The 14,010-nt window shown below is 41.9% G+C and overlaps 1 protein-coding gene and 1 long non-coding RNA gene across 2 annotated transcripts in view; one reads left to right on the forward strand and one right to left on the reverse strand.

The window, feature by feature from the left end:
- Positions 1-14,010, forward strand: part of LOC107509365 — a 951,183-nt gene that overhangs the window by 927,702 nt on the left and 9,471 nt on the right. The gene's annotated exons all lie outside the window — the stretch shown is intronic.
- On the reverse strand, positions 3,503-8,477 carry LOC107509366. Its single transcript, XR_001596524.2, has 3 exons — positions 8,046-8,477; positions 5,998-6,221; positions 3,503-5,185 (listed from the first exon to the last, which is right to left on the reverse strand). It is a non-coding gene; the product is annotated as an uncharacterized LOC107509366 (long non-coding RNA).

Below are 14,010 nucleotides of genomic sequence, written 5' to 3' on the forward strand. Positions count from 1 at the left end.
CATACCCTGGGTACAGTCTCAGCCTCGCAGGTGAGGAAATCGAGTCACGTGGAGGTCACATAACTTGCTGAAGGTCCCACTGCTGCAAGTGTGTAGCAGAGTCAGGATTAGAACTCAGGTCCCTCCAAACGAAAAACCACGCCCTCCCCTCTGCTGCAGGCTGCCACAAACAAGAGCATCATCACACCAAATGTCAAGGTTACACAGCCCTCCAAGAATCCATGGCGAACTTTTTTAACGTGTGCGTGAGATTCTGCTTTTAAAGTATTATATCAAAGCGAGCTGCCTCATTTCAAATCGCTTGTGCTCGATTTGTTTTTGAGAGAAAATAAACAAATAATCAAAATACAGACATAAAAATCCCTAGCTCTGAGCATCCCTCACTCACCCTTTTACAAGCTATGGACCATGGCCTCTGGCACAGAGAAAGTCCTATATGGGGGTGTTTCTTCCCTTCGCCCCGTGCTTTGCAATCGTCCTCCATTAACCACCTGTAATTTCTTTCGCCAACCCCATCTCATTTTAAAATATCATTTTCTATGAAGGGTAATGTTACATGGTAAAAAAAAAAAAAAAAACTAAAAAATTAATGGATAGAGTTGGTATAAAGAAAATGCATTATTTCAATAGTTTTATTGTTTTTCGTCCGTTACATGTTTACAGGTTTTGTTGTTGACATGGATATGTTTTATAGATGGCTCTATTCAAAACAAATTCCTTTAGCACTCGGATCGTTGAGAAATTTACATCAACACGCTACTTGTTTTTCTACAGAAAAATATCTTTTTTCTAAAAGATATACCTGGATTGTTGTTAATACTCTTACACTTTTTATCTTAAAAATCTATTAAAAGCTGTCACAGAGGATCACGTATATATAAAATTATCTTAAAGGCCGAACGTATGTCCTTAGTCTGTTAGTTACTGAGAGTCCAACAACCACCGTTAGAACATCTGTTTTTCTCAGTATTTACTTTTGCTCGTCACCAAATCTCATGCCTAGAACAGTGTCTGACACCTGGTATGTGCCTTAAAAATATGTGCCTGATGAGCAAATAAATGTCTCCTGGGACGCTGAGCTCAGTCATCTATGGATGAGTCACCTGAGTTTGCATCTTTATGCTATTATCACTTAGACTAACTAACTTAACTATTATAACTTAGATTAACTAAGTGAAGCAAACGAAAAGAGGAAAATTATTAGAAGAACATAGAGCGCTCATAGAATCCAAAAGTTGGACACTTAGGATGTTAAAGGACAGGAAATGGGAACCATATTACCACTGGACATTCGGTAACAGGAAGTAATCATTTATTTTACAATACTTAAAAATATTATGTTATAATAAGTATAAATATTAGATTTTGCTATATTATATTTGTACATAATTATAAGAATTACATTATTTTATAATATTGGAAGTCCTCTGCTATCTGATCACCCCCAAACCCTTTGGGGTAGGTCTTCTGGTTGCCTCCATTTGATAAATTAGACATTGGGGCCTCAGTGTTCAACTAAGTCTTGGCTGCATTGCCTGAGGCTTCAAGGAGTCAGCAGAGGCTCCAAGAGTGGAGAAAAAAAGACTTTGCTTAAGGGTCGGGGCAGGGGGAGACCCAGGGGGGAACCAAGGATTGTGACAGGAAAGCTTAGGGTTTTTGTACTACAGAACAGTGACTCGTCCCGACGGTTGTCAAATGGCAAAATGACCAGGAATTTTCCGGTTTTCCTCCTGAAGACTTCAAAACAGACACCTATACATATGTATATGTGCATATATTCATACACGTGTATGTGTTCATATGTATGTGTATATTATATATCTTCTTCTTGGAAATATATATGTGTATATTATATATGCATATATACCTCCTTTTCAAAAGCATGTGTTTGTTTGTTTACTTATTTATCAAAATGGGTTTTCAACCACAGTTGCCCATAACCTACTGAACTGCCTTGACCCGGTCAGCCTCCCCCTTGCCCGCGAGTGACTCACACAGCACAGCACAACCATGATGCCGAAAACATGAGCATAGACACGAGCCTCTAGATGACATTTCCCCAGGTGTCCCCTGCAGTTTCTGTAACTTCCCAACCTGTGGCTGGCGCGACTCAGCTTGTTGGCCGCCTTGAAACCTGAGGGCTCCCCTTCCCATTGGCAAGAGGGCATGATGACGTAGTCTTTGATTTGATTTCGAGTCTACAATGCCTTACCAAAATATTATTTTAACAGGCGTGGAAAAATATTCAGCACAATGTCTACCAGCCATTAGCCATTTTCTATGTTGAAATTCTAAAACCGTCAGTGGAGAATAAATGCCTCGAAGGGAAGACCTGAGAATGATCATCTTTGTTTTCCTTCTGAGCCCAGGACAGAGACATGTGACTCTTGGAGGAGCCAGTCTCCTAAACGATTTGAGCCACAACATTTTGATGCAAACTAAATATCAAACAATTAATTTTTTAACTGTTGAATTATTAAGTCATTAGAAAACCCTATCGGGATCCCTGCCCCTGGCAAATAATTATGTAACCAGTAGTCACAGATTTACGCTTTGACTGGGCCAGCCATAGGTCAATGTCACATAGTAAGTGCTCAACAAATGCTCGTCAGATGAAAATAATGAACTAGAAAGTTTGTTCAAGAAGGTTTTAGACTTGACTGCAAATTTCATGCAATGGTGCTTTCACAATCTACATGCTACCAATATCGAAAGTTAAGTATCTCAAGTGATATTTTTTTATCATCATGCAAGTTGAGGAAGAAAGACCATTCATTCATTGCCCATTGCACTATCAAATGTCGAAAAACAGCATCGTTTGACATGGCGTGTGCCCTTTCACTGTTATGACCTCCCACCTTTACCGTATGCAACACCTGCTTAGCTTGCAACCAACAGCTCAGCGTGTGCCGTGAAGTGGCAGATGGCTCGAGGCGTGACGTGTTAACAGCAGTGATTACTTTATGAATAGTGACAGCTGATCGGGGACGTAATAAAACAATAGTGGCTGCCATCCTGGAAAAGGTGCTAAATAGAGGTGACATGCGTAGTGAGGGCTATACCTCTCTCTTGAACCTCATTATCAATTCCAACAGGACACGAGACCAGCCAGCCAATGGCAGGTCCAGACACAGGAAAGAACTGGGTCAGCACAAAGACTACCTTCCAATTTAATTGGAGCAGGGGGAGATTGTGCCTTTTCTGACACGAAGCTATTTGGGTGCATGTTAACGCGTCTTCCCAATCTCACTCCTGTTTGCCATGCTCTGCGCTTGTGATCTGAAGCTCATCACTCTTAAGAGATCTGGTTCCCATCGCCCTTTGCCTTGAGCCAGGGTAGAAATCACTAGGGCAGAGTGTGAGGAAGTCAACTTTTATGTCTAATGAAACGATATTTCTGAACGATATTTTTCTGGATGCATACATCCAGGAAAAGATTTCGTGAAAGGATTACAGATAGGGTTATTCATTCCACAAACTGGACACAGGGGAATAAAGCAGATAAGGTGCAAGTCTTTATCTTCAGAAAGTATGAGAAAGACATATTTGGAAGCCGTTGATAATAATCCAGAATGATGGTCCGCCATGTTGAGTATAAAATTGGGGTTTGACTAAGTGACATCATCAATTTATATAAAATACATAACAGCATATATAACATATTTATAAGTACCAATGTATAAAAAATTATCTAATAATCATTCAAGAGTCCAATGAGTTTATCCACTCCCCATAATTTACCCTTGATTATCAACACACCTTCCCAAAATCTTCAGCGTTTTACTATTCAAAGGGACAGGAAGTCTTCCACATCTTCCGGTGGGTTTTCCAATTGTCTTGTTAGCCACATGCAGAGACAGAATCTAATAAGCTAAAATAAAGAAAGCACTCTATACAAAAAATATTTTCTACTTCCTTTGACGAAGAGGGTGGAAAGAAACATTAGAGCAGATTTAAAGGCAGAGCGGAATAAATGTGCATGTCATCTCCATTTTAAGTTCCACTGAGCTTCCGACCCACAGACCTCAAAGGGCCACCTCATGTCATAGTACATTAACAGGCATCTCTCCTGTACGTGTGATCTGCCACCAATGGCCTCTTTACAAGTCTCAGGACCAAAACTAAGTGATACTATTACACCGATTTCATCCTGCCCATGACGGTATCTTCCCAGAGAGACCATTCGAGAATTATGGTATTATGTCTGCCCTGGAGACATGTGAAGGTCCTGATATAGTCCAGTGATTTTACTTAACCCAGTAATTAGTTTATACAGTTTTATGGAGAATTTTACTGCTTTGGAGATGACAGTATTTTTCCTCAAAATTAGTTCTGATGGTCAGTCATTTCATTTCATGGTTTATGAAAGATCTGGTATATTGGGTAAAAGATCTTCATCTAAGAATATAGAAAAAAATTCTCTTTCACCAAATGAATGCCGTTTTGTACATTCTCACTTTCTCGTTAATTTTTTTTTAACATATCCTGTATGGGATTGTTTATGAGAAAAAGGAAAAGGCAATTTAGACATATGGCTAACTCTTTTTAAGAATAACAGGAATTTTAAATATAAAATGCAGAAAAATGATTTACTAATCGCCAAGGTTTTGAAAATGTTACGCCTGGGTGTGTAACAAGTTAACAACCCTCCCCTCGACACACACACACACACACATACACATATACACACATGGGCCTGTTAGTTCAGTGAACAGATATGTATTGAGCACCTTCTATGTCCCTAGGCACTGCGGCATACCCGAGAAGACAAAATAAAGTCCCTTCTGTCTTAAAATGTACATTCTAGAGGAGGAAAGAGAAAATAAATGGATGAACAAAGAGAAGTAAGTACTTACAGAGAGAGGAGGAAGAATGACGTAGAGGTCAGAGAGAGCCTCGGGAGAGGGGACACATAAGAGATCATGCAAAACTTGGGAGGTAGAATGTTCCAGAAAGAGGGACTAGCATGGGTAAAGACACTAATCTGAGACAGAGCTGGCGAGTCCCGGGCCTTGTGTTCGCAGCGTCGTGAGTGAATTACCTCAGGGTCGCCTTGGAACCCGGACTTCATCCATTCGTTGACATTAAAAATGAGGTTGGTTTCTAAGCAAGTGTCACAGAATTCCCATGTCATTTTAGCTATGGACAGAAGTGTGTGGAAAATTCTCAGGCCCAGCAGTGAAAACTAGAATTTAAAAAAAAAAAAAATTTTTTTAATTTCTAGGCTTCAGGTAGATTAATCTGTGTATCTATCAGTCACTTCCAAATACATGACGGATCGCAGCCTAAGATCTGAGTGTAGAGAACATGCTTCAATATTGAATTGCAGGAACCAGCTTCATAATCATTCACTTTTGTCCTTTTTTGATTACTTTTCAACTTTAGAAGGAGGACATGAGTACTTTCCCTTAAAAAATCTTATACTATTGTTATCATTCGTGTCTCCTTCCCTTACTTCTCTGAGGTAGAACCACGGCGGATGCTCCTCCGTGCAGAATTTCTGGGACAGTCTTACACGCATTTAAATGAACCCATGGAAATCAACAAAAACATTGTTGTTGTTGTTGTACGTAAATGCCATGATGTAGGGCGTATTCTGAAACTTGATCGTTTTCTCTTTAACATTTGTTGAGAGCTAGCCCGGTGGCTGCAAATAGTCTTAACTCATTCCTTTTAACCGCTCTCGAGTGTTCTACCCCACCATGCATTTATCCGTTCCTTCCAGACGGACAGGTAGATCGTTTCTAAGTTTCAACTGCTGCAAACAACGCTTTTACTGAACGTACTCGTTCCTGCTTCCTCGCATACACGAGCAAATGTTTCTCTAATGGAGCCGCCTTACCTGGGTCACCTTAACCCTTACCATCTTCTTCCTACCCCTACTCCTCCACCGAAGCAAAAACAAACATTCCTGCAAAGGATTCTGCTTGGGGTCCTTGACGACGCCCAGTTCCCACTCTGGGGTCACGCTAGGCATGCTTCCTAAGGACTACTCACTGGTCACCATCTAGCAAAGCGATTCCAAGATCAGAGGCCACCGCTCTGTCACCTCTGACTTCCACTCTGAGTCGAAGATGGGCCCTTCAGGATAACATGTGGTAGAGAGTAGTTTCGCCCTGCGAGCCAACAACAGAAAATCGGCCCTTGGCGGTGACTTGCAAAGGGATGTTGTAAGCCATGAGCAGAACAGCATGGGTCCCGACGAGGCATGGAGTTCAGAGCTGTAATAGAAAACATTTATTTGGCTACAACTAAACATCCCAACACATGTTAGCATTTGTTGCCAACATGCTTCCTAATTAAGAGCAACATAAAATCATAGGAAATCCTGTATCCTGTCTTCATGCACTTTTCATGTATTTCCAGTTTCCTGGCCTTATTTCTCAAGTAGAGCTACCACCAAAAAAAAAAAAAAAGGTTTCTTCAAAAGTCTCCTGTTTTGCCAGCCGTGAACTGTGGTGTCATTACCGAGATTAATTGCAGAACTCACTGCCGAGCACACTCGCTCCTAAAACAAATGCTGCTATTAAAAATTAAATTAAAAAGAAAAAAAAGCTAATAAGCATCCCCCAAATGAAAGACCAGCACCATTTCCTTGGAAAGGTGTAGTCTGGAGCTGATGTAAAAACTTCAGATTTTCTTTTTAAATGCTTTCTCTCCAAGATTGTCAGGACTGCTGGCCATGTTTGTATATTTTAGCGTGTCGAACAGTTTTCAAGATGAAAGACAGACTAGGATCTGGTTTTCCTCTTAGGCCCTTCTTAAATCCATGCTGATTTCATCTGAAAATATTTAGTGATGCACCTGTGAGTCCTACGCCTTCACTCCCTCATTACACAGACGTAGGTGATCGCCACACAGGTAACAATATATATTTCTAATTTAGGCTAAAATGTTTATGACTTACTCTTAGAAACCACACATTTACCGGTTTCGACATAGTCTTTGACCTCATATCTGCAAACTAATCGCTTCCCTTTCTACCATGAGGATGAAATTAAATTTTAAATAAGGATAGATGATTGATAGATAAATAGATAGAATGAGGATGAGGATGATGATAGATAAATAGATGGATAGATGATAGATAATAGAAAGATAGGTATGATAGATAATAGATGATAGCTAAATAGATAATAGATGATAGATATATAATTAGATGATAGATCGATAGATAGATAGATGATAGATAGCTAGATTGCTAGATAGATGATAGATAGATAGATAGATAGATAGATAGATAGATAGATGATAGATAGCTAGATTGCTAGATAGATGATAGATAGATAGATAGATAGATAGATAGATAGACAGACAGACAGACAGACAGACAGACAGACAGATGATAGATAGGTGATAGGAAGGAAAGAAACCAACCACTCTGGCACATGATACATTAAGTTTCTTTCTCTAATTTTATGTTTTTCCCCATGTACTGAAACGGGCTAGGAAATGACACAAAAGAAATAAAACCAGAGTCTGAAAAGTCATCTTAAAACATTTTTCCATAGGACTTTTTAATGATTTTCAGAATTATTAATTTTTTTTTTTTCGCATGAAACCACATGCTCCCGCCGCCCCTTTCCTGAGCAAGGCTTTGCATTCCTCGTCGCTTTCTCCTTTCCAAATCTATTTATTGCTTGTTGTTCTTGGCCCGTCTTCACTTTCCATTTTTCATGATTAGTTCTTTATGATCGTGTGTTTCCTTTTCTTCTCCCCGCCGTGGCTGCCGGCCCAGTTCTCCCTGGGCCCTCGAACTTCCCTTCGCTAATGAAACCAGAGCCGCCTCTCTCCCTGGCTTTTGCCATCCAGCTGTTTCCTTTTTAAAAATATAAACTCATCTTTATTCGGTGACTTTCCTGGGCAAACCTGACTCCTTTCACAGAAGAGTGGATAATCAGATGAGGGATTAAAACGGGTTTAAAAGATAGGCGTATCTGGAAAGCTTGGGAGTGAACAGAAGGAAGGTAAACAGAAACTAAGTTCGTTTTTGAAACATTCTGGAGGAAAAGAAAAAACACAGAACAAAAAAACTTTGTCCTTACTGTTGTAATCTTTCGGTGACTCCTGGTGACTCCTAACGGCAAGCTGGTCTTGAGTTTATTCTCTCAGAGGTCTGCCCACGCCTCCCAGCATCTTAAACCTCCCACCTCGTTTCTTTCTGATCTTCAGGCCCCTGTGAAAGCAGCAGAACTAAGCACAACCCTGGATTGTATATGGCTAGCTGGCGAAAAGGTGCCAACTCAAGGAGCACCCTGCCAAGTCGAGTCCATTTACTGTAATGCGTCGACCCTGCCAGTAGGCTTTAATCCCCGCTCAATCTCAGACGTGCCCTTGACATCATGGAAATTACTGGCGGGGGCTCATGTCATCAGATGAACCCTGCTAACTATTTCAGAGAAGTTTCCCTGAACAGAACAATCTGGGCACTTCATACACTTTCAGAATCCCCAAATAGTCCAGAAAAAAGGAAAGAGCCCACAGCTCTACTCTTGCAATGAAAAGGTGGCTAATTCGTTCCCTGTGTCATAACTGATAAGACCCAACTGGTGGTGTGTGCTCTACCCAGGCACCAGCTGAACGTATTGTATGAAAGGCCTAATTGATTAGATAAAGTGGTTTATTTAATAGTTCAAACAGCTCTGAGTATTAAAAATAGAAAAGCTCTCTTTTAAATCTGAGAACCCTTTCTCCAAAAGTATTTTTTTTCTAACATGAAATTTCCAGTGGAATCGTTTTTTTTTTTTTTTCCTCACCAGAAAGAGAAACGAAAACGTAAAGGGAACAAAAGAGAAATGAAACCAAACAGAAAGTGTTTCTCACATGAGATAATCTCACCTGAGAACAATTATCAGGTGAGAAAAACCAGCATCTCCATTGGAAAGAAATGAGATTATAATGCCTGGTACAGTCACAAAACACCTTCATAGACATGTGTAATTTCGCTCGAACTCTACAGTAAGCACATAGGGTAAAGAGATAGAAAGTTAGGGGTATTTATGACGAGTCCCCAAATTTTCTAAGACAACTGGAACTAGGCTCTTTCAGAATGTGTGTTCTGGGTACCGACACCCTGTCGCCTCTCTTCTGTAAGGATTTCTCAGAAGATTCTCTGGTAATAGAAGAGACCTTGGGGCAGGAGATGTTCTTGGCTGCTATATTTTATTCTCCTGTCGGCCCTCGTAAAAATAATTTCAGAATCCCCTCGAATCAGAAAGGGCCACACCCATTTCCTCTCCTCGTCCGGGGGTTTCAGACCCAACATCTGTGAGCCTCGAACAGTCTGTAGGCATGAGTGCTGCCAGGTAAGGGAGGCAGGAAGAGCTCCAGGGCAAAGCGTGAGACTTGCTTGGTCATGATATTAATACCCGGCCCTCCGTGCTGGACGAAGGCTTGGCCTTGGGTTCTTCCTGACCCCGATTTCTTGCGTGGCCTCTCCTTAGCCCCTGTGTTTACAGTCTGATGGCTCCCAGGCTCCGACTCACAACAAACCTGGTCACAGCCCTTGTCCCTGAGACAGATCCTGACGTCTGGTTTCTGTCGCTCGGACTCCCAGACATATACTGGCCTGAGGTTCACTTTGCCCCTGCCTGTTCACTGGTGCAGCCAACCTCGCCATCAGGCCAGAAGCTGGACAAAACAAGGAGCCCAGGGACTATAAACCCACAGGTGTGGTATTCACAGCTCATGCTCTGAGAAGCCAAGCAGGTCGGAAAAAGTTATTCCGGGAGACTGCTAGCCTCTCTATTTCCATCCCAAATGTTAACCACTGTTAAGTCCAACACAGCAAAAGTACAGCAAGGCTCTTAAAACTCTCTCCCCATAACCCTCCTCCAAGGAACTTATCAGGGGAAAAGGAGTCAATAGAAATATATTTCTCAACCGCCTCTGGGTTATCAATAGAATTGTGTAATTCCGTTTTTATTTTGAGAATAATCTTAAAAGCACGAATGTCTCATTTAAAGTTGATCTCCTTAAAATTAAAAAAAAAAAAAAATGTCACTCCTGATTCTGACTGTTGCCCAGTTGTGTAGTTTTACTGGCAACAAGGGAAAAAAAGAAACAATTGAGAAAGACTCGATTTGTGAACGCAATGGGTTTCACATAATGGCAGTTGAACTTGAGCTTCAAGATGTCTCTTGTTTGTGGGGCCCTTCCAAGGCCCTTGGGGTGGGGTGGGGAGCTCTAGAGGCATTTGTTTTCACTATGTTTTCCTTAAAGAAAAGTCCCTGAAAATCATATGCTATTCAGGCCCCACGAAACCTGGATACGCCCCAGTAAGTAAACTATGGATTTATGCCAAGCAAAGGTCAAAGGATGTCCCAGTATGTTGTGTGAACTAAAGCTTTGCTGTTGCTTAAGTAGAGGAAAGTACTCGAAGAATCGCTATGAATGTCCCATGGAAACATAGGCATTCTAAGATCAGACCATCTTCAGCATACCACAAGTGACAACTTACCATGAGCAAAACCGTCATCCATCACGTTAAAATCGATGTCGTTAATTTGAATGTTGTGTTTGTCATTTCATTCGAACTCGATCGGTGAACTTCTTTTTGGTTTGCGTCGCTTCAGAGCTGTCAACTTGAGGACTGTGCCTACTTTCGAGTGTGCCTATGCCCGAGTAACATCAGAATGTGAAGTAATTTAAATTTAGAGCAGGGAGGGAGGGAGCTAAGTCAAGGAACCCCTGTGACAAATAACTATGTAGCCTAAGAATCGCTATGAATGTCCCATAGATTCCCAAGCCACCCCTAATTCTAATATTTCAAATCTAGCCTAACCTATTCCTTCAGTGATACAGCACATGAGCCTTCTTACGCAGGGACATTTATTTATTCGACAAATATTTCTGATCATATTATGTGCTTGAGTCTGAGAGATTTGGTTCACCATTTGCTATATTAGCTTCCAAAAGGGCTGGGAGTAGAGACGTAACATTCTCACAGTGAAAACACATAAACCAAAGTAAAAATAATGTACGTAATTGTTATCAACGTTTATGGCATTTCAGACAATATGCGAAGGCTAGAAAGGTGCTCAAAATTATGCTATTTTTTAAGATTAAAATAATTTGGGGCCTTTTTTTTTTTGCTACCTTAATGCCAGAAGATGTTTCATCTTCCATGTTCCAATAGACATGATTCTCAACCAACTCCCTCCGTAGTTGAACTTCAGAGTTCCTCTGGGGAAAACAACTCATTTTTAATATTGGGCTTAGCAAAACATAATTAGGAAGGCAGATTTCCAGGGAGAGAATCATATGGAATATTCCCAGGCCAATCGATGCAATTTTTCCCCTTCTACTCTCTGAGTTTGCCTCTCCATCTCTCCCCTTCACAGATAATCATGAAATTGCCGGTAATTAAATAATTTCAGGTGAGCGGCAGCAGGGCCATCCCCCTGAGCCTAGATTTTACATCCACCATCGTTTTTGATGCTCATAATCTTTTCCTTCTTCATCCGCTTCAAACTTAAGGAGATCCGAGGGCGTTTGTCTTTGATTCGGGAAGAAGAAGGCACTTTTGGGGGTATCTGCAACAATATCTGGGCTCAACTGCTGATTTCGGCTTCCTTGACCATCTTCATCCCTCAAGGAAGCAGCCCAGAACTGAAAGAAAGTTTGGCAATTATAGATTCATAAATGTTTAGAACTCGACAGGGCCTGAGAGAGAGGTCACCTTGTCCACGTAGGCAAAAAAAAAAAAAAAAAAAAAAAGTTCGCAAAGATTGAAAGCATTCCTCTGTCCGCTTTGAGAAAAACCTTGATAGGCCCTCCATAGCTAAATGTTGATTTCTAACTTTGACTTTCCAAACAATTATTGACTTCCGTCTTCATATATGGCGTTGAACTAACAACTATATCATTCAAGGAAATAGACTTCTTACTCGTAGGCTGCTTGTTTATGAAAGAACAGGAACTTATCTTCCAAAGTTACAGACCAACTTCCAGAATACAATCCGATGTCAATGAGAAGACAGATGTGAAAAAGGAAAATTGCCTTGGGTTAAAACGCCCTGGGATTTTAAACTTGACTCTTAGAAGAGCTCTTGGCTTAGACTGAGTCCTGTTATTTACTTCCCTGTCCATCCATGATTTACTCCTAGACTTATTGACCGTCTTCTACCTGATAAACCCAGGGTTTCGATTCAAAGATGGAAACTTCAACAGGCCTTGGGTCTGCCCTACGAAAGGGAAGAAACGGCCACCAAGAGCTAGTTAGGTGCCACTCGGTTCTCCCCAGAGCTTTGCTTTCCCGGTTTGTTTCCATCTCGCTAATCTCTGTCCCACCCCTGCAGTCCTGTGCCCATAGCACAATGTCCTGGGAGCGCCATGAATAAGAGAAAGGAAGCTGATATTTTTTTAAAAAAATGAGTACAAGTAACAGTGCCAGGAGATCCGAATGTAAATTAAAATGCAAATGAGAGTCCCTCATTATTCCTTTTTTAAGGATACCGCTCCACTTAAAATGTAGATGTAGATGTAAATTATATATATATATTTGTATAGCGTACGTACGTGTGTATTTCGTGCCTTCCTCCAAGGAGGTCAGAGTGCTCTCACACGTGAGTTTAAAACCGTGACGTGGCAGGGCAGCAGGGAACAGTACAGGCTATAGAATCGGAATGAGAAAGAGATTCACATCTGTCTTAACCACTCAGCGGCTGTGTGATCTGGGGGTCAAACCCTGCCCTCACCTGCTTCTCAGAGCACAGTTGTCAAGACAAAATGACGGAACGGAAGGGAAGCATTGTGTTGGTATATGGTAGTTGATCAATAAATGGCAGGTCGTGTAGTAATACTGTTACAGATTGGTTCATGTTATTGGCACTATATGGGGGGCGGGGCATGCAGGGCTGGGGCATAAGTGAGTCGCTAATTTAGGCCCTGTCTAGACCGACTCAGAATAGACCTTGGCAATGCGTAACAGGTAGGCTGTTTTATCCGCATGATACTATGCAACTGTTTAGTCACTTTTTCCTGAACAGACTCTTTCTTAAGGCCTGTATTATCATTTCCCCAAGTTTGCCTGCCTCCCACAAGCGCGCACGCACACACACACACACACACACACACACACACCATTTACCATTTAATTGCCTGGTTGTTTCAGCTTCCTGGAGAGACTGTCACAGAGCTAAATATAGCTTCATCCTTCCCAACTCGCGAGCCTTTAAAGGAGCTAAATTGCCTCGCTTTTGACTCCCTCCCCAGACTTGATCTCGAGCTTTAGAAAAGAGAGAGACCGAGGGCCTTCTGTGACAGAACGTTCAGCCATTGACACGTCCGTTGCTCGAGAGGTTTTGTGCCCCGGCACTTAATCCTTGTTTCAGTTACAACCCTCGTAGGGGAATTCGAGTCCCGTACACGAAGCCTTCATTTATTTCTGAGCCAACATAATTCTAGGATTACCACTTAGAAAATTGGGAGAGCAGACCTCTGCTCGGGATCCCAGGCAGACGGTATTGAATTCGGGAGGAGGCATGTAGGACGGATGCCATTTTGGTGACCAGGTTAGGGATAGGTATTGTGGATAAACCCATTAGCAACAACATGACATTCATTAAGCGAACCTAGCACGTGAACCGAGACACCTCCCTCTCCCCCACCCTGTCGCCCCTCCTCCCACACTGCCAGGCCCTGCGACACACGAGACGCCTCACCCAGCAGAGGCCTCTCTGCAGCAAAGCACACGAGGCTCCATGCTAAGTAGCTCCAAAGCCAGAACACACCGCAGAGGACACGTGCCACCCTCCGAAAAACCCACCAGTGGTCTCCATTCGCACACTGCCTGTCTCTCTCATTTCTCGGGCGATCTTCACGGCTCAGAGAGTCTTTCTCTGTGTTAACGCAAACGCAAGCCACGCAAGCATCGTTCAAGAATTTAAAGATGCTATTAATCCGATGTCTTAATTGCCACCGAGAAAAGGAAACAGGAGTGCCTTTGTCTCCCAGATGACCACGGGCTTCTAAAACGTGGCCCCCAGTGTTGGAGTTTGCATCTCAAAT

The sequence above is a fragment of the Rousettus aegyptiacus genome, unplaced genomic scaffold (assembly GCF_014176215.1).
Source record: "Rousettus aegyptiacus isolate mRouAeg1 unplaced genomic scaffold, mRouAeg1.p scaffold_m13_p_14, whole genome shotgun sequence".
In the NCBI taxonomy this organism is placed as follows: domain Eukaryota; kingdom Metazoa; phylum Chordata; class Mammalia; order Chiroptera; family Pteropodidae; genus Rousettus; species Rousettus aegyptiacus.